General features: G+C 35.5%; 1 protein-coding gene across 16 annotated transcripts in view; it reads left to right on the top strand.

Annotated features, from left to right (window-relative positions):
• The window catches only part of RFX3 (regulatory factor X3), a 263,930-nt gene that overhangs the window by 126,884 nt on the left and 115,323 nt on the right, over positions 1-21,723 (top strand). The window lies entirely within an intron of this gene.

Here is a 21,723-nt window from a genome sequence, read left to right as displayed (position 1 = left end):
TATTGAGAAACCTAAGAATTTATGAGTAGTTGGTACGCTAATTCAAATGAATTTAATAAGTGCAGAGTGACTACAGTGTGCCATGGACAGAGCCAGGTAAGATGAATAAGCTGTCGCATGGCGAAGTCCTGCTCACTGGCACTCAGAATCAAGGTAGAGTGGCAGAGGTGTACAGCTCATTCTGACACAGGTTTGACTATGAGAGTGTAATAATGTTACTCTGGGAGAGCACAGAAGAGACTACCCTTCATTTGGACTGGGAATTAATGGCCTTCAAAGTGGAGGTGACAGCTTTGCAGAGAGATTAATTGTAATTTTAAATCTGCAGAATTTTCTATTTGGTCATAAGATTTCCAACATTTAGGTAATATTTTAGTGACTCTCTGTAGAGAGTGTGAGTAAGTATTATTAGTAGCCATTGAAGCTCATTCCTGGATCATAGAGATTAACGGTTATAAGATACATACTGTAAATATTGTGGGTAATGTTTATGGGATAAATAATTTTTTTGTTCTAATTTTGTTCATGAACCTGTATCATGGCCATGATAAATTATGTAGTTGTTAATGCTAATTCAAAGACTGTGGAACTGAAAGTAATCTTAAATGTCATCTTTGTGGAGCTTTTTTAACTTGTATGTTTTTTTAAATTTAATTTGTGGTAAAATAAACATAACATAAAATTTACCATCTTAACCACTTTTAAGTGTACAGTTCAGTAGTGTTAAGTACATTCACGGTGTTGTGCAACCAGCCTCGAGAACTCTTTTCATCTTGCAAAACTGAAACTACACCCCTTAAACAGTAACTCCCCATTTCCCCTGGTAACCTCTGTTCTACTTTTTGTTTCTATGAATTTGACTACTCTAGGTATGCAAATAAGTGGAATCATGTAGTATTTGTCTTTTTGTGATTGGCTTGTTCATGAAGGATAGTGTTGTCAGAGTTCATCCATGTTGTAACCTGTGCAGAATTTCCTTCCTTTTTAACGCTGAATCATATTCCGTTGTATGTATGCACACCACATTTTGTTTATCCATTCATCTGTCAAAGGACACTTGAGTGCATCCACCTTTTGGCTTTTGTGAATAGTGCTGCTATGAACGTGGGTGTACAAGTATCTCTTTGAGACCTTGCTTTCAGTTCTTTTGAGTATGTACTCAGAAGTGGAATTACTGGATCATATGGTATATTCTATTTTTAATTTTTTGAGGAACTGCCATACTGTTTTCCTTAGTGGCTGCACCATTTTACGTTTCTACCAACAGTACACAAGGGTTCCAATTTCTCCATATCCTTACTGACACTTATTTTCTCTGTTTTTGATAGTAGCCATCCTAATAAGTGCAAGGTGAGGTGGTACCTGTATATTTTTTTTAAGTCTAGTTTCTTTTTCTTTCTCTCCTGTCTTTCTCGTCTCCCTTCCCCTCCTTTTCTGCTCTCCACCTGCTCCTCTCTCTCTCTCCCTCTCCCTCTCTGTCTCTCTCTCTCTCTTCCTTCTCCTACTCCTCCTAGCGAACAGGTCTATATGTAAAACTGATCTTCCCAGAATTGCTTTGAAGAATAGGTTTGGGAAACCCACAGCTTCACCTTTGCCCCCTCCTTTTATTCCTGAAGTGAGAAGGAGAAGAGAAGAGAAAACATGAATCTATTTTGACTTTCTTATTTTAAGGTTGAGGAAACAGAGGTCCAGAAAAATGAAGTAACTTGGCCACAGTCACACAGAAAATTAAGACTAGAATTCCTAACTCTCTGTAGCAGTTTCTGAAACTAAATAGGGGTCAAAGAAGTCTTGAGAGATCTCTAATAATTTTTTCTGAGTAGGATTGTGAATTAGCTTTCTCAGAGTTATCTATTCTATAGCTTAATATTTTCTGAAGTGTGGGATGTATATTCCATTGGGAAGTTAAGTGATTTTAAGTGGTCTAAGGTGATAAGAGGGACTTCAGGTGGTTCTGGGAAAGAGATTTAAGACAACATTGAATCACAGAGTGAGGAAATTATTCCCTCTTCCATTCTCTGTCACTCAGTTGAACTAATCAACAAGGTCAGTTTGGTGCAGCATATCTGTAATACCTCACAAATATTCGCAAATCTTCCCCTAATCCCACATACACACTTTAAAAAACCCGAAAGAGGGGCTGGCCCAGTGGCGTAGAGGTTTAAGTTCGTACACGTCACTTCAGCGGCTCGGGGGTCATGGATTTGGATCTGGGATGTGGACCCACACACCGCTCATCAAGCCATGCTGTGGTGGCATCCCACATACAAAAGAGAGGAAGATTGGCACAGTTGTTAGCTCAGGGCCAATCTTCCTCATCAAAAACGATGACAGCAACAAAAATACCCAAAAGAGCAGGATTCAGATTCAGAGTTAACAGGCAACAGTAGTTCACTAGTATTAAATAACTGTTTTGATATCATTTATTTTTATTGTATTATAACAAGGGAAGATGGGAGGTATTAGTTTTCCATTTCTTGTTGTGTTATAAAAGTTTTTCAAGAAATTAAAAATTAGGGAACTATTTAAAGAAACTATTAAATCTGTAAAAAGACAGGTGGTACATTGAAATGGCATATGTGTTGCCTTAGTTTGGGTTCTAAAGAAGCAAACTCTGATACAAAGATTTCAGTGCAAATAGTTTATTTGGGAAATGATCACTGGAAATGCCAGTAGGATATTGGGAAAGTGAGACAGGGATGGGATTTTATCCAATACATATTTTATTATTATACAAGTTATAACTGTGGATAACTGGAGGTGGATCACGTTGGGGCAATCTGGGAGCCAGTGTTGCACCACATCTCAGAGTTATCTCACCTGAGGGGAGAGGAAGCCTAGGGTATTTATACAGACTCCTGTCAGTCATTGGCAGAGGGCAGCTCATGCACAGGTTAATTTCCTGACGTTTCTCGCTGCTGTGCAGGTAGACAGATAGGCTGCTAAGGGTCTGAGAAATCTCTTAGACAAAGAGGTGCTGTAGTGTGAGCTAGACCAGTGTACACTGAAGTGGTAATGGTGAGAGTATGTAGACATGGCACACACAACATTTGCTACAAATGTCTTAGAAGAATGACTACCTTTGGTAATTTCTATTGCAGCTAAACAATTTCAGAAATATGAATTTTACAGCCATCTTTGTTTTTAGGCTCTAAAGTTTTGAAACTGCAAAGGAATACATATATATTTTTTTGATACTTACATATAGCCCTTCTAGTTGCTACTTGGGTTTAACTTCTTAGGCTCCTTTCTTGGTGGGCAGAGAGTGCTGAAGTTCTGTCTGCATAGTATTACTTCATCTAGTTGAATGAAGACTGTTATTAATTCCCGCCCCAGCCTTATATTCCCTACCAACTCAAATTATTTTAGGCTTTCTTTGTTAAGTAATTTCCCAATCATTTAGTAATTTATATTACTCGTTCCGGGACATTCTCCAATTTTTCTTCATCTTACTTAGGTTGATGAGCCTATTTTCCATAACTGCTTTTTCAAGATAATACATTTGTTGAAGTCTTATATAATTTAAATTTCTGGCCACATGTAAAACTTCATAGTTTATTAATAATTTATCATCATTTGAATGGTAATTTAAATGATTTTAGTTATACAAATTACTGAAATTATCCCCAAAGTCATAGCATATCTATATCAATAGCCCTGAGCTAACATCTGTTGCCAATCTTCCTCTTTTTTTCTTCTCCCCAGAGCTCGCCAGTACCCAGTTGTATATTCTAGTTGTAGATCCTTCTAGTTCTGCTGTGTGGGACGCTGCCTCAACATGGCCTGATGAGCGGTGCTGGGTTCACACCCAGGAGCCAAACTGGTGAAACCCTGGGCTGCCGAAGTGGAGTGCCAACTTAAGTGGTTAAGTGCCAACTTAACCATTCGGCCACAGGGCCAGCCCCGCTGTCTGCTTTATCTTATTAACTCCACTGGCAAAAAAAAAAAAAAATACTATATTTCTGGCACTATAAATAGAAACATCTGAAAAAATGAAAACTGCTGTGGATTGTAGACAGGCAACTCTGATGTTTAGGGAACTCACCCTTGATAGCAACTAATGATATCCCAATGATATAGATACAATGGCAAATAAACTGAATGACTTGCTCCTAATCAGTTTTTCCCTTAAGCAAAGTAATTCAGTAATTATTTTGCTTCATTAAAAAGAAGGATTCACTTTATGTTAAAACACAATAATTTAAAGAATCTTTGTTTAATTATAGTCTTGGTCATTACTCCTGCAGATGTCTTACCATACTGTTGTGGCCACATAGCATTATGAGAAACTTAATAAATTACTGCTGCGCTTTTCTGGGGGAAACACACCAGAGTTACTTATCTGGACATAGTAAAATAAAGTGTGTATTCTCAGTTTACAATTAATTGCATTCTATAAGTGTGTCATATAGAGAGAAAAGGAGAAATATTTTATATACATATATATTTTCTGCCTTTTAGTTTTTAGCGAGCAATTTACATTTAGTGGGTTTATTTACAGTGGGATACACAGATCTTAAGTGACACAGTTCAGCGTGCTGAGAGAAGTGATTGTGTCCATATAACCCACACTTTGGTCAAGCTATAGGCCATTTTTATCACCCCAGAAGGTTTCCTCTGCCTCTTCCCAGTCCACCTCTGCCCTCCTCCCTCCCCACTAATCTGAAAAGCAAGCACTGTTCTGATTCACAGATTACATATTAATAGGTTTTGTTTCATTTTAAAAAAATCGCATTCCTCATAGAAGAATTTGAAGTGACAGAGTTGACAGTTTATTGAAGACTGTTTTGAGCTACTGATTAGGTAAAGACTGAATATTGATATTATGATTCTAAAAAGCAATTACTAAAACTATATAGTGAGTAATTTTTAATACTCTTACTTTTTGACTTTATAAATATTTTGTCATTTGGATTAATACTGAATTGAACCCTACATATAGCCAATATGAACTCATTGGATAACTTTCCTGAGATGACTTAAAATGTTTTTGATCATCTCAAATGCCCTAACTGCCCATCTAAAAAAACTTGCCTGTAAACCTAATTGGTCATTGATTCAGCCCCAAATTAGTCATCAACCATTTTGTGACCCATATCTTTAGTTATTTAGCCAAGTCCTTGGCTTCAAAACGTTTTTGCTTCTGCTAGTGTAAAAGTGATCTTCATCTAACTAGTTGTCTAATCTAATGTATTGTCAGTGCTTACAAGGCCTCATCTTTTTACCTCTTTGGAAGCAGCTCCTTCATGGTAGAAATTTTTTCCCATCATTCCAATGAATTTCGTTCTTTAAGGCATATGGATGGAGCTATTAAATGAAAAAGTCATAAAGTAAGGAAAAATAAAATTGCTTATTTAGGAATAGTGTAAGAACTGAGTTTTTCCTGTCTACTTCATGGTCATCTTATTCTCTTGATATTTTCCTCCCCTGGTGTGCGATTTGCCTGTGTGATTTTTTGTTCTTATGTTTCCTTGGCGGCTCAGAGCTGTTTGTTGAATTTCAGTTTGTGCCTGCCTCCTTTCCTTTCTCAAATCCTTATTGAGGAATTACTATGTATGAGCTGTTGTGATAAAGAAGGAAACAGACATTGTTCCTGCCTTCGTGGGTTTTACTTATGAAATAAAATTTTCTCTCCATCAGAACTAGCTTTGTTTTTGCGGGGAAGTTAGTTATATGAGAGGTAAGTGGATGACAAAGCATGAGATTTAAGTGATAAACTACAGTGCTTAGGAATGGACAAAGTATTAGTTCAGAGGAATCGTTCTCTGTTGTGAGGTCCCGGGCAGTTTGGCAGCCAGGCAGGAAATAGATTTTAGGTGGTTGAGCTTTCCCAACGACTGTCAAATTGCAGACCTGTTCCACCAGAGTGCAGGGACACCGTGGTAGTTAGATCAATAATGCCTTTTGTTTACTAAGTTGAAAACCATGGAGACGTCAAAATAAATCAATTAAGGAAACAAGATCCCTGTCCATTGTCTTGATAAGACCATCTGTCAAAGCTCTAAGAAAGATACTGATTCCTACGTCTGTCACTACCATTCTCTTACTTACGTTTCATAGAAATTGGAGTTTTGAGAAGAGCCATATTCGACAGGTCAATAATTTAAAAAATCCATTTTCACTAAGAGAATCAACTTCTAAAATTTCAGTCAATGATGAGTAAATGTTTTCTTTTTAATTAACTCACAACATTGTTTTAATAGTTCTAACAAGTAGCTCATCATTGTATTCCATGTTATATTTTCTTATTTTAAAATATTTCTGCTCTTTCTATTTTGACTTTTCTCTATTTTTTTTTTCAGATTCTAAAATTTAGCAGGTTGCTCTCACTTCTCTGGAAATTGAAATCATTATCTTTCATATTCACTACTTAACGTTTTTCTTGCTTTACCCTATTTATTACTTTGTCTTAAAAATTTTACAAGTGGTATGTATATACAGCACATTTTATTAAAAAGGATTCAAATAGCATAGAAGCATGCAGACAAAAATAGTGAAGTTTATTATATTTTCAGTCTTGTCATCGAGTACCATTGTAAATTTTCTTTCAAGATATCTTTTTAAAAATTGTATAACTCAGCTACATATCAGTTCAAATTTCTCTAAACTGATTTCAGAGTATGAATAATTCAATATTTCTTAGAGTATGAAGAGTTTTAGAAATTTAACACGTTATGTAATAAGTTACATTGTCACTTAAAGACAAAAGGTAACAGTGAAGCAATTTATTAGTGGAATTGAGATTGTTGATTAATTACTCTTTTACCAAAATATTGTATTCTTCTTTAAACATTGTAGTCACTGCATATATGTACATAAAATACTGAAAGAACCCTGGTTATCATACTTTTCCTGACCTTTTGAAATAGATTTGGATTCTGGGGTTTGATAATAGTTATTAGTCTCCTAAATTTTTATTAGGTACTTTACCCAATGACTTTGAGATTCCTTTTTGTCCTATGATATTTTTGTTTTTGATTTACTCTGTACCTTAAATATTCAAACTTTTTTTTTTTCCTCTGGGAAAGATTCACCTTGAGCTAACATTTGTTGCCAATCTTCCTCTCTTTCTTTTTCCCCTCCCCAAACGCCCACTACGTAGTTGTGTATTCTAGTTGTAAGTCCTTCTAGTTCTTCTGTGTGAGCCGCCACCACAGCATGGCAACTGACAGATGAGTGGTGTGGTTCCATGCCTGGGAACCGAACTTGAGCCACTGCAGCTGAGCATCCCGAAATTTAACTACTAGGCCATCAGGACTGGCCTAAATATTCAAACTTTCTGAAGAAGAATTAGCCTTTCATTTTTCCAAAGCCTTAAAATTGAGCAGAAATTAAGGATTTAGTTTAGTATTTGTGTCAGTCTTAATAGAGACTATCAATGAGAATACAAGTGAGGAAGGGGGAGGTGGTTCTGAGTGTATTTCCTCCTGTAGGAATCCTGAAAACCCAGGGGGGTGGAAAGTGGTAGTAGCAATTGTTTTGTAGTCTATCTGGATTAGTTTTCTATTGCTGTGTAACAAATTACAACAAATTTAGTGATTTAAAACAACACCCATTTATTATCTCACAATTTCTGTAGGTCAGAAGTCTGGGTGGACTTGACTGGGTTCTCTCTTCCATGTCTCACAAGACTGAAATTAAGATGTCTGTTGTACTGGGCTTTCATCTAGGGTCCTGGGGAAGAACTCACTTCCAAGCTCATTCAGGTTGTTGGCAGAATTCATTTCCTTCCTTTCAGTTGTAGGACTGAGGTCTCTGTTTTCTCACTGTCAGCTGGGGTCTGCTCTCTGCTTCTAAATGTCTCCCACATTACTTCTCCTGCGGCCCCACCATCAGCAAAGCAGCAGTGACATGTTGAGGCCCTCTCTGCTTTGACTCTCTGACTTCTGCCACCAACGAGAGAAACACTCTACTTAAGGACTTGTGAGGCTCTCTATTTTGAGCTCAACTGTGCCGTATAACATAACATAATCACAGGAGAGAGAGCTCATCACATTCACAGGTTTCGGGGATGCAGGTTTGGAATCTGAGGGGGGGCGAGGAGGACTTTCGGAATTCTGCCTACCACATCACTTTGAAATTTAGCATCAATCTTCATAGCAAGTCAGGCATAACCAGTGCTAGGTTATATGCTAGGGCGAAGCATATAACTCACATATGAAAGGCCATTAAGAAGGCCTAAATTTTAAAATGAGATTTTTGCTACAAAAGATACAGTGTGAAACTACTATGTTTCTGTATGGGAAGACTCAGTATTATACAGAATCCATTTCTCTTTCAAACAAATGCATAATTTCAATATAATCCAACTAAAACACCCAGCAAGATTTTCTTAAATATAGTCCATGGAAAAGAATATACACAAGAATAGCCAAGGAAATTTGGCAAAAAAGAATAGCGGTGGAGGAAGGACTTGTTCTACCTAATCTCAGAAAGTACTATTACTCCAAAGCTATAGTAATAAAAACTTGAGTGATGACAGACTAAGAATAAGTAAGTAGATCCGTGTATAAATGAGAACTTAGTTCATGATAAACGTATTTCAAATGACAAATGGATAGTGCAATAAATGGTGTTGGAGAAAATTGGGTATCTGTTTAAACAAAAAACTAAAGTTATATCTTTATCTTAATACCCAAAACAGATTATAGAGCTAATCAGTTTTAAAACTACAAAACCAACACAAACAAAAACAGGAGAATATTTTTTCACGATCTTAGAAAGGGGAAGATCATCTTACGTAGAACATAAAATACCACAAGGCTTATAGGACAAAAGCTGATGTATTTTGTCAAGCAAAAGTTAATAAACACCATAAACAAATTTAAAGGAAAAAAGACATGAAATACATGGGAATAAAAGTTTTGTCATGTTTTACAAGATCCTGTCAATCATTAAGGGAAGACAAACAATGCAATAGATAAATGGGCAAAGAATATGAATAGGCTGTTCACACATGCTGAAAAACAAATGGCCAGTAAACATATGCAGAGGATCAACCCCATAGAATGTTTGATTAAAACCAGATGTAGTCTTTCTTTATAGCACTTTTTTTATAATAGAAAGCAAGTAACCTAACTGTTCATCAATAGTGGACTTAAGCTTTATCTATACTATGTCATATTATGAAACCAATAAAAATAGTTGTGCGTGCATGTATGTGCACACGCACATACACTTGGAAAGAGCTCCAAGATGTTAAGAGAAGAAAAGTAAAGTGCAGGAAAACATGTTATATCTCACCTGGTTCATATATGTACTCTCTGACAAAAAGATACTGTATCAGAGACATAATGTTCACCTACGTATTTTCCCTCATATTTAGGTTGGGCCCTGGGACGTAATCTGGGTAGTGGATTGTGAGCAAAAGTGACATGTATTATTTGTGAATCAAGGCATTTAGGAGCTATTATGTCACCTCTACAATCTCTCAGCTCCTACATGGCCACATCAGGATGATACAACTACAAAATGGGACAGCCTCTGTTAACCAGGGTCTCCAAGTGACCATGTGGAGCAAGGCCTCCTGCTCCCACTGTTAGATAGGTAACTTAGGTTGGTCTGGAGTTACAAAAGTTACTTTTATGCAGAGTTAGACTTCCTGATGTGCTGGTCACATTTCTTGGTATTTTATGTTTCTGTGGTTTCATTTATTACTAGAAACACTAAAGGAGCCTCTTGTTCCGAAGACCTCTCCTAATACTGCAGGAAGGTGGCAGACTTAGCTCATTTGCTCTTTCTGGTCAGCAGAGTGTTCACTAAATTCCTTTGCCCAGAAATTATTGCTTAGTGTAGTAGAATCTTAATATTGGTTGGTCCTGCTGGGTCCCAAGGGAAATAATGTTTAAGACAGTGCTGTAATCATGATAAAAAGTGTTCCTTGCTTTGTAGGAAGTAGTTGTTACTTTGTTCCTTTTTGACTCACAAAAATACGTTTATATATTTTATGTAATATCCGTCATATTTTTTCATTGAGAAATCATTCCAAAATGAATCTATTCAGAGTCACCTTCCTGCTCCTAGAAACACTTCTCCTCTTTCCTTTGGAAACTTGCTTCACCTCTTCCAAGCAGCTTCTGCTCTGTGATATTAGGTATTTTTTGGGAGATAGATGCTAGGCAGTTAAGGATGATTGATTGAACTGATTCACTCCCAGTTGATTACCCCCTTCTCACGTGGTCAGAAGTGCAAGAGGGTGAGCCAGGACCTTCCTTCCCACCATGTTAGCCTTCACATGATTCTGCTTAAAGTCCAAGTGTAACAATAATACTTATACTTGCTGACAATTTCTGGTTGCCTATAGCAGTCACGTAGTTTTAGTAAGTAATTTCTATAAAGCTTAACTATTGTGTTTAACTCTAGCCGTGTTGAAGCAGCAGGCTTTGTGATGTTTATTGGATTTGAATGTGCTGGAAGTATCGTTTATTTACTTAAAGTCTACTACAAAAAACTGTCTCCAAAAATCTGAGATTTCCTGAAAAACAGAAGCCACGCAGTTTATAATTGAGAGAGTTAACTAACACAAGGCCAGTGAGTGAATTTACAATTCCATTTTCTTCGTAAACTGAATTCTATCATTTAAATTAACTAAAAATTAACTAAAATTAACGAAAAATATGTTGTTTTCCAATAGTTCACATTTATCACATTCTTTGAAGTGGAAGGACTGCCATTCCTAGAAGATCAAACAGGAGTTTTGTAGCTATCCTCGGATATCTCAGGAAGAACTTTGTGAATTAATGTTAAAGATCTAGGGAAACTTCTTTTTCAGTGAACACAATGAGAGAATTTCAGTCACCTTTTTTGCCAACCTGTCCTGTCACTTAACCATGCTCTTTGTTCCCTGTGATCTTGTGATCATAAAGTATAAACATTTTTTGCCTGCAACTTACTTTGAACATTCAAAATATTTGTAAGATTTTTTCTTGGCAAGATTTATTAAATAGCCTTGTGACATATAATCTATTTTGCTTTTAACCAAGACTGAAAAATTGGTTTTAGTTTTATGATTTCTATTTCCGTAACCTGTGCCTGTTGAGGAAATTAATTTCTCCCTTATGCTTTTTCTTTTCTTGCATCTTCCCTTCTAGACGCATCATACTCACACTGTACTCTCTCAACTTTTGACTTATCTTTCCTCAATTCCCTACAGTTTTACTGGTCCAGAAATATTGAATAAGTTCTCTTCCTTCGCTTTTCTCACAAAGTGGCTTTTCAGAGTGACTTTCTGCAGTTACTCTGGGTGTCTTGCTTCCCCATTGCCCTTTAGACGTGTTTCAATGCAAATCGTTTTTCTGGGGCTTCGCTTTTGGTCCGTCAAATAACAGCTGCTAACATAGAACATAGCTGTTCTAGTATCTCATGTTTTTAATCTGCTAAGAGCTCTCTCATATCTCTTGTGGATCTAATGAAGTTATCTTAATGCAGTTTCTGACAGTTCTCGGTACTAAGGTTTGAAATGTTTAGTGCCAACCAAATGTGTAAGGAGTGCTTTTATATGAGAAGGGCAATGAAGATCTTGACATAATACAGACACTTTTATAAGAGACAAGTATTGTTCTTAGCTGACTAATGAGCTTAACAATTATAAGTGATTTCATTTACTATTGAAAAAGATTTCTGTTTTGAAGTGTGATTCATTCTGTTTTCCTTGCAGTACATCCAAAACAACATATTGTATAAATTTTGTCCTCAAAATATACTAACTGATTCTGTTGAGCTAACACATTTTTCAATGGCATTTAATTTGTTTTGGTATTCACTTCTTTTATAAATAATAAGAATTATAAAAATGTACAGAAATAAGCAAATGAATTTGTAATACTACATTTGAATAGTAATAAGAGGTGCATCCATGTAAATATGTATCAGTAAAAGAGTGTTAAGTTGCTTAATTCATCTCGTGTCTGTGAATGTAAATACATTGTTGCATATATTTATATTTTGGGGGATAAATTTTTTTCCTTCAGTTGACAGAGAATGGATAAATTTCTGGTACAGAATGTTATTATGGTTAGACTTCATTACTGCCAACATTCTGATGTACTAGGTAACCTTTTAGAAATTAGCCCTAGGTCATTTTTATTCATTGAACAGTTAATTACAGAAATTGTTGGTTATTCCTGCTAATTCCACCTTTGTCCATCTCTTTTTATTTCACATTTTCTCTACTTTCTTGTTTATTAAAATTTAAAAGTGGTGAAAAATATTTGTTCATTCTCTTTGGAAACACACCTGAGAATTTATTTGGGGGAAGACAATGAAATTAAGAGAAAATTTATTTCCTATAGAGTCTATTTAATTGTTTTCTTCCTTTCCCGTAAAGAGTTGGATAGTGTAGGCAGTAAAATGTGATAGTTTATAGATTTCACAAAGATGGATGGAGAATATAGTTACAGGGAATGTTAATGAAATGCCTGCAGGATGCTAGTTTCCCCATCCCTTTTAGCAATGCTAGCTTGAATAGTTCCTGCACTGAAGTATAGCAAATAAAATAGAAAATAAACTTATAATACATAAAAATTTAGTAAATAATTGAACAGAAATTAATATTTAACATAAGAACAATATCAAATAACATTTGAACAAGTTTGAGTCAGTTTATTGTTTTAGGGAAGAGAAAATAGCATACAGCTTTCTTTTAAAATTTTGCCTTTGGTCTTTACATTAAAAGGCGTTAAAAGTGATCACATCGGTTCACTTTGGAATGATAAGCATTCCTTGCTGGTTTCATTATTTTTTAAAAAAGCTAATACACTTATCCGCATTTAGAAGCTACTATAAATTTTACATATATTTACTAGGCATTTTCTTTGCTAAGTGCAAGGCTTTATTTAGTTAAGTAATTATTAAATATTTGCAGTGTGTTTACACTGTGTTGGGTCTTTACCAACAATATAAAAATTATCTCTGGTCTATATGTGCACTTGGGCCAGGGGTAGGGGTGGGCTGGAATTCTGCCAGACTGATTCTGTAGACACAACTCTCTTCCTGAATCTGACTGGCTTTAGTTTGAGGTAGAAAGGAACATTTCTGTGGCTTTCCAATCCACCTTTCCTAATAATAGAGCCCCACTGTCAAAAAGAAAGAACCTGAAACCCTCAACTAAAAGCTAACGAAATAAAAAACTGAAAGATCTTAACTTCTCATTGGTAAAATGAGACATATATACATAAGGTAGTTATTTTTCTTCCTCCTTTCTTTTTCTGTCTTTTTTTTTTTTTTTTACTTCCTCCACTATCATTATACCCTTGAAAGAATACCTTCTCAAACTACAAGCACTATATGCAATTCTGTTTCTCATCGCTAAATTGTTTCAAGGGCCTCTTCAGCCCAGTTTCTAATGGTTGGTAAAAACAAAGACACGTACTAGATAATAACAAAAATTGTGTTACCTCCAAAATATACTGTAATTCAATATTTTCAGTATTTAGTTTGGTCTTCTATTTACTTTGTCAGTACCTTAACTTGGTAGATAAGGCAAAGAATCATGCCCTATTTTTACCTTGTACTATAAAGTCTCAATGTGATCAGTGGACATATTTATGTATTGCTGTCCTAGATGAGTTAGCCAGCATCTACGCAGACTTCTTTTCCAAGATTCTTGACTCTTCCTGAGTTTCATTTCTGCTTTAATTATAGAATCTCATGATTTGAAGGAACCCTTTGATGAACATATATTCTACATATTTATAGCTGAAACCAAGTGGATTTAAAGATGAAAATTTACCCAGATGTAGAAGACAAGATTCTTATTTTTGAAGTATTTAATAATTTAACTATTCAAGATGTATTGTAGTTATTATATATGCCTATACCATGCTTTCTATCTATATTTAATAGTTTTGGGTCCTCAGAAAGATCCTTTATGATAGAGTAGGTATAATTTTTATTTTATACACAAGGATATTATTACTTAATGAATTGACTATCCTAATAAACAAACAGCAGGTATCAGCACAAAGACTTAAAATCAGTTCTTCTAATTCCAAATTAACTGATTCTGCCACCTCGCCATATTGGCCCCCATGAAGGAAACTACCTGCGAACGTAAGTTAGTACTAAGTCATGTGTTAACACTTGTATTAATGAGTCCTAAAAGAGCAAATGGAAAGGAATAGTCTTTCATGGGATAAAGTGAGTTACAGAGGGCTTTTTATAGAAACTAAATTTTTAATCAGGCGTAGAAGGAAATAGTGGATTTGTATTGGCTGATGAGAGAATTTATGTAGAGAAAACAGCATGAGCTATGAGAAGGTAGCAAGAATATGCAAAATTTGAATGGACGATTATGAAGGAGCAGAGAGGCTGTGTTTGAAAATACCCATCAACGTTTAGATGATAGTAATAAGAAGATTTTGTATTTTAGTCCAAATTATTTTGTTTTCATCTAATATGTGATAGGGAGGCAGTTAAGAATTTAAACAGAGGAGTTATGAAAATGGTGAATATTTTTGAAATGCTAAAGATGTTTTCCACCATTTAATTTATATCATGTTTGTATTTTTTTCATAGATGCCCTTTGTTGGATTGACGAAGTTTTCTTCTATCCTTTTTATTGTTTTGTTTTTTATTATGAATTCATTTGAATTTTGTCATATGCTTTTACAGCATTTATTAAAGTGATCATATGGTTTTTCTTCTTACTGTAAATATGGTGGATTACATTTATGGATTTTTAATATTAAACTGACGTTGTATTCTTGGACTAAACCCCACCTGATTATGATGCCCTGTCCTGTAAATATATTGCTAGATTAGATCTACTTATATTTTTACATTTATGTTTATGAGAGAAATTATTTTGTAGTCTTCTTTTCTTGTAATATCTTTTCTGGTTTTGGTCTCAGGGTAAGGCTATCCTCATCAACACAGTGGGGAGATGTTCCCTTATTCTCTATTTTCTAAAACATTTATGTTAGATTGGCATTTTTTTCTTCCTGGAATGTTTAATAGAATTCACCATTGAAACCATCTGGACCTAGAGTTTCTTCTGTGGGAATAAATTCAATTTCATGTATATATAGATAGAATTTTTTTGCCAGTTTTGGTAATTTGAGTCTTTTAACGACTTTTTCTGTTTAATCTAAGTAGTTGAACTTATTGGTGTTAAGTGTCTTTATTATCTTTTTTTTTGTCTTTAGGATGTGTATTGATGTTTTCCCTTTCATCCTTGGTATTCATAATTTGTGTCTTCTTTTCCTCTTGATAAGTCTTCCTAATGTTTATCATTTTTTCTGTTGTTTTTCAGATTTCTGTTTCATTGATTTCTGCTCTTTATTATTTCATTTTTCCTCCTTACTTTAGGTTTAACTTGTTCTTCATTTTCCAGCTTCTTAAAGTTGAAACTTTGGTTAATATGTTAGTGCATTAGTTTTTTTTCCCCCTAATAAAAATATTTAAAACTGTAAATTTCCCTCTTATGCATGGCTCTAACTGCACTCTGCAAATTTTGATATATTGTATTTTCAGTATCATTCAATTCAAAATATTTTCTAATATCCCTTGGATTTCTATGAACTGTAGATTAAAGTGTGTTGTTCATTATATAAATATTTGGGGGATTTTCAGATAGCTTTTTGGTTTTTATTTCGAATTCCTTTTTGGTCAGAGAACATACTGTGTATTGTTTTAATCCTTTTAAATTTGTTAGGACTTGTTTTATTCCTCAACATTTGAGCTTTCATGCTGCATGTGCGTTGGAAAGTGCACATATTCTGCTGTTGTTACATGGATCATCATATGAAAGTCATTTAGGTTGAGGTGGTGGATAATTTCTATACCCTTACTGATTTTCTGTCTATTTCGTCTAGCAATTATGGAGAGAAGAAAGTTGAAATCTCCAGTTGTAACTGTGGATCTGCTTATTTTGTCTTTCCGTTCTTACAGTTTTTGCTTCATGTATTTTGAAATTCTGTTCTTAGATGCAAAGACATGTAGAATGTATTATTTCTTCTTAATAATTTTCTTGATGAAATTTCCCTCTTTATCTTTGGTAATGTTCTTTATCTTGAAGTCTACTTTGACTGATATTAATATAACCACTCTGTCTTTCTTATGATTGATGTTTGCAAAGCCTATCCTTTCACATCCTCTTATTTTTAACCTGTCTCTGTGTATTTCTGATAATTCTGATGATCAAGATTTAAATCTTGTGGGGCTGGCCCCGTGGCCGAGTGGTTGAGTTCGCGCGCTCTGCTGCAGGCGGCCCAGTGTTTCGTTGGTTCGAATCCTGGGCGCGGACATGGCACTGCTCATCGGACCACGCTGAGGCAGCGTCCCACATGCCACAACTGGAAGGACCCACAACGAAATATACAACTATGTACCGGGGGGCTTTGGGGAGAAAAATAAAATCTTTAAAAAAAAATAATAATAATAAAAGATTTAAATCTTGTACATCAAATATAATTATTGATAGGTTGCATTTAATTCTAGCATCTTTTTATTTGTTTTCTATTTGTCCCATTTGTTCTTCTTTTATTTCCTCTATTTCTGCCTTCTATTGGATATATTGAGTGTTTTTTAGTATTACATTTTATCTCCACCATTGACTATACTATTTTTTTATTTGGTGTTTGTTCTACAATATTTAGTATATATCTTTAATTTATCACAGCCTGTGCTCAAGCAGTATTACACTACTTAGCATTTAAGAATATCACAAAAGTGTATTTTCATTTCCTTCTCCCATCTTTTGTGCTATTTTTGTCATACACACATTTCACTTTTACGTATGTATTAAGCCCCAATTATACATTGTTGTTATTTTTGCTTACATAGTCAGTTATATTTTATGGAAATTAAAACATGAGAAAACAAAGAAAAAACCCTTTAATTTACCTACAAATTTACCACTTCTAGTGCTCCTCATTTCTTTGTATAAATCCCAGTTTCCATCAGGTATTATTTTTCTTCAGCCCAAAGAACTTCCTTTGTCATTACCTTCACTGGAGGTCTGCTGGAGAAGAATTCTCTTTGTTTTTGTCTGAGAAATTACTTCCCTTTCATTTTTGAAGGACATTTCACTGGTTATGGAATTCTAGATTGACCTTTTTTTTCCTCTCACTACTTTGAAGATGTTATTTGATTGTGTTGGGCTCCAATTATTTTTGACTGGGAAGTTTTTAATCAATCTAGTACTTGTTACCTTGTCATATAATGTGTCTTTTTTCTGTCTGCTTAAACATGTTTCTCCTTATTACTGGTTTCTAGCACTTTAATTATGATGCACTTTGGTGTGGTTTTCTTTATCTACACATTGGTACAGTTCAGGTTCTTAGATCTATGTGTTTATAGTTTTAGTCAAATTTGAGAAAGTTTTTTTTTTTTTTTAAAGATTTTATTTTTTCCTTTTTCTCCCCAAAGCCCCCCGGTACGTAGTTGTGTACTCTTCACTGTGGGTTCCTCTAGTTGCGGCATGTGGGACGCTGCCTCAGCATGGTCCGATGAACGGTGCCATGTCCGCGCCCAGGATTCGAACTGACGAAACTCTGGGCCGCCTGCAGCGGAGCACGCGAACTTAACCACTCGGCCACGGGGCCAGCCCCAAATTTGAGAAAGTTTTGACCACTTTTTCTTCAAATATAGTTTCTGTTCTTCCTCTTCTTCTTCTTGGCCTCCAATTACACTATTTTAGACTACTTGATATTTGTCTATAGTTCATTGATTCTCTATTCCTCATTATTTCTTTTTTGTCTCTGTTCTTCAGATAATTTTTATTGCTAGGTTTTCAAATTGACTTGTCTTTGCTTCTGCAGTATGTAATCAGCTTTTAATCCCATTCAACAAATTTTTCATTTCCGATATTGTATTTTTCAATTCTACAAATTCAGCTTAGTTTGTTATAGCTTCTCTCCTTTTTTTCTCATCGTGTTTGTGTTTTCCTTTAAATCTTAAGTCTATTTAGAATAGTTGTTTTAAAGTCTTTGTCTGTCACTTCATATCCTCACTTCTAGATCTGTTTCTATTGATTGATTTTTCTCCTGGTTGTAGATCACTTTTTCCTCTTCTTCATGTGTCTAATATTTGTTTTGAATGCTGGATTTTATGATTTTTATGGTTTTGTATGTCTAGATTTTGCTATCTTCCTTTACAAGTCTTAAATTTAATTTTGTATAAGCAGTTAAGTTACTTGTGGATCTACTTAATTTTTTGAAGGCTTGTTTTTTAGCTTTTTTAGGATGGATCAGAGTAGTCTTTATTCTAGAACTAGTTTAGCCCTACTATTAAGGCTTTACCTTTCTAGTATTTCTACGAAGTGCCCTGTGTGTTCAGTAAGGTCACCCCTATGGCTGATCAGAACTTGAGCATCTCTGCACCCTACACATGTGCAGCTTAGTATTCAGCAGTAGACTGAAGGGTTGTCTGTGAATTTTTCTGCATCTATTTCTCTGCTTAACATCCTCTCTGATACTACCCTCAAATTTCAGCTGTGTCAGCCTCCCCAATTCCAATATCTGTCTCTTCACCTCCGTGAGATCACTTTGCTCTACTTGAATTCTCCCTGCTCTGCAGTCTGGAAATTGTATCCAGGTCAAAAGCCAGGATCACTGTAGGGCTCACCTTGTTTATTTCCCTTCTTCTAAGGATCACAATCTTCTGATGCCTCTTGTCGGATGACCGAAAACATTGTTTTATAGATTTTTTCTAGTTTTCTACTTGTTTAGTGTGGGGAGGGCATTTCCCCACATCATATGTACTCCATCACAGCCAGAAGTGGAAGTCCTTCCATATATTGATTTTGTAAATGTTTATTTAGATGTATATTTATTATAATAGACTTAATATATGAATTCATTTTCATTTTTTTTAAAAGGTTTTACTTTTCCTTTTTCTCCCAAAGCCCCCCGGTACATAGTTGTGTATGTTAGTTGTGGGTCCTTCTAGTTGTGGCATGTGGGACACCACCTCAGGGTGGCCCAATGAGCAGTGCCATGTCCGCGCCCAGGAATCGAACTGGCGAAACCCTGGGATGCCGAAGCAGAGCACGTGAACTTAACCACTCAGCCACGGGGCCAGCCCCCTCATTTTCATTTTAAAAATCTAAAAGCAATATAAATATGCAGAATATAAGATACTAGTCACCTCACCTCTCTCATTTCATGTGAGTGAACTGAGTAACCATTTTTAGAAATTTGTTGTGCAACCTTCTATTCTCCTTTATATACTTTATACATTTGTATACACATGTGCACCTATATGCAGATATATATGTATTTTTTTAACATAAATCACACTGTAAGTGCTATTCAGCAGCATACTTTTTCACTTGGTAATACGTCTTAGAGATCTTGCTATTAAAGTGCATATCAGTCTTACTTTATTCTTTTAACGTCAGTCATGTATTCTACAGAATGGTTTTCCTATCATGTATTTAATCACTCTACTTTTCACCATCAGTAAGGTTTTCCCTTCTGATTTTTTACGCTTATAAACTGTATTTTTATAGTATTGTACAGCAACTCTACAGATGGCGAATATTCTGTAGAAGAAATCACAAAGATGTGTCAAATTGTATACCTGTTTTTAAATTGCCTTCCCAAACAGTTTTTGCATATTTATATTATTCCTAAATAATAAGACCCAGGGCCTTTTGAAGAAATGATTAATTCCAGATCTAGGACAGGAAATAAAAGAGATAGATCTGGAACACCCTATCATAACAGAAAGGAGGGGAGTTAAGAAAAGTTACCGTGGTCATATCAAAAGATACAGGACTCAGTTTGAAGGAACTATCATTGGTCAAAGATAGGACATTTTAGGGTGAAAAAAGACTGCTATGATTGAAAAACATCAAGTGTGTTCAAAAGCCAAGAATCATAAGGATACAAACCAAACCAAACCAAACTAAAAACCACATTGGCTACCTTTGGAGGGAGCTAGGGGATAAAATCATTATTCTGAGTACTGGTGAATAAATGAATCATGTATTTATCCTACTCTTCCTGTACAAATCTTATTTCAAAGTAACCAAATAATTGAGAGGAATTTCTTTATAGAAGTCTATTAATAAGTGAAGAAGGATTAACCGAATCAGGCTACCACAAGTTTGCAACCTTTATTTTTTTTTATTTTTTTTTTTAAAGATTGGCACCTGAGCTAACATGTGTTGCCAGTCTTTTTTTTTGCCTCCTTCTCTCCAACGCCCCCCAGTACATAGTTGTATATTCTACTTGTAGGTCCCTCTGGTTCTGCTATGTGGGATGCCACCTCAACATGGCTTGATGAGTGGTATTATGTCCACGACCAGCATCCGAACCAGCGAAACCCTGGGCCGCTGAAGCAGAGTGAGCGAACTTAACCACTCAGCCATGGGGCTGGCCTCTGCAACCTTTATTAATTGGGAAATAATATCTCTAGAAAATGATCATCAATGGCTACTGATATCCTCAGATAAAAGATGGATAGGAAACATTACAATAAATGGATCCAGCTGCATTGAACTCACTGATCAAACTTAATATTGCAGAAAGAGAGACAACCAGTTGTTATATGACAGCTGATAGAATGCAAGAGGAAATACACAGCTTTTCAAAAATTGAACCTGTTCAAGGTTCTCGATCTAACTATCACTTTATAGGACATACAGAGTGAGAAGAATTTAGTAAATGACATCTCAGGGATGCTATCAGCCAAATGCAGAATTCTGGAAATTCTACAAAGATAAACAATCCAGTTTCTTCAATAAGTAACAGTCAAATAAAAAGGACGAGAAGCTGTTAGAGATTAAAAGAGAAAGGTAGGCAATATCAACCAAATGTAACATGTAGACCTTGTTTGGATCCTGATTTGAACAAACCAATTGTAAGAAGACATTGGAATAATCAGAGAAGTTTGAACAATCACTGGATTTTAGATGATATTAAGGAATTGTTAATGTTTATGTGTGATTAGTGTTGTGTTCATGTTAAAAATAGCTCTTATCGGGCTGGCCTGGTGGCGTAGTGGTTAAGTTCACACACCCCACTTTGGTGGCCCAGGTTTGCAGGTTCAGATCCCAGGCACAACCTGCATACTGCTCATCAAGCCACGCTGTGGCAGCATCCCACATACAAAATAGAGGAAGATTGGCACAGATGTTAGCTCAGCGGCAGTCTTCTTCAAGCAAAAAGAGGAAGATTGGCAACAGATGTTAGCTCAGGGTCAATCTTCCTCACCAAAAAAAAAGAAGATAGATAGATAGTTCTTATGTCTTAGAAGCAAAACTACTTTCTAGCGAAATGATATAAGCTCTGCACTTGTTTTTTTTTTGTTTTTTTTGTTTTGAGGAAGATTAGCCCTGAGCTAACATCTGCTGCCAATCCTCCTCTTTTTGCTGAGGATGACTGGCCCTGAGTTAACATCTGTGCCCATCTTCTTATACTTTATATGTGGGATGCCTACCACAGCATGGTTTGACAAGTGGTGCCATGTCTGTACCCAGGATCCAAAACGGCAAACCACTGCACCACTGAGCTGGCCCTGCACTTGGTTTTGAATAATCCTGTGAGGAGTTAAAGGGGGAGGTCTAGTGACAATTACTTCTCTTGGATGATGAGTACATCGGATTTATTATAGTATTTTTTTCTATGTTTAAGCCTGTGACATTTTCCATCATGAATTTTTTAAATTAAAAAATAAATTTAGCTTTAACAAACCAGGTGGAGAGAATTTCATAAATCATCAGGATAAGTGACGAGCTTTCAGAATTTTCATCCCAAACATTTGAAGGGTACGTATATA

Source organism: Equus przewalskii, chromosome 22 (genome assembly GCF_037783145.1).
Source record: "Equus przewalskii isolate Varuska chromosome 22, EquPr2, whole genome shotgun sequence".
Lineage (NCBI taxonomy): Eukaryota > Metazoa > Chordata > Mammalia > Perissodactyla > Equidae > Equus > Equus przewalskii.
Note: the sequence above shows the minus strand (reverse complement) of the source record. Positions and strands in the feature narration are given on the sequence as shown.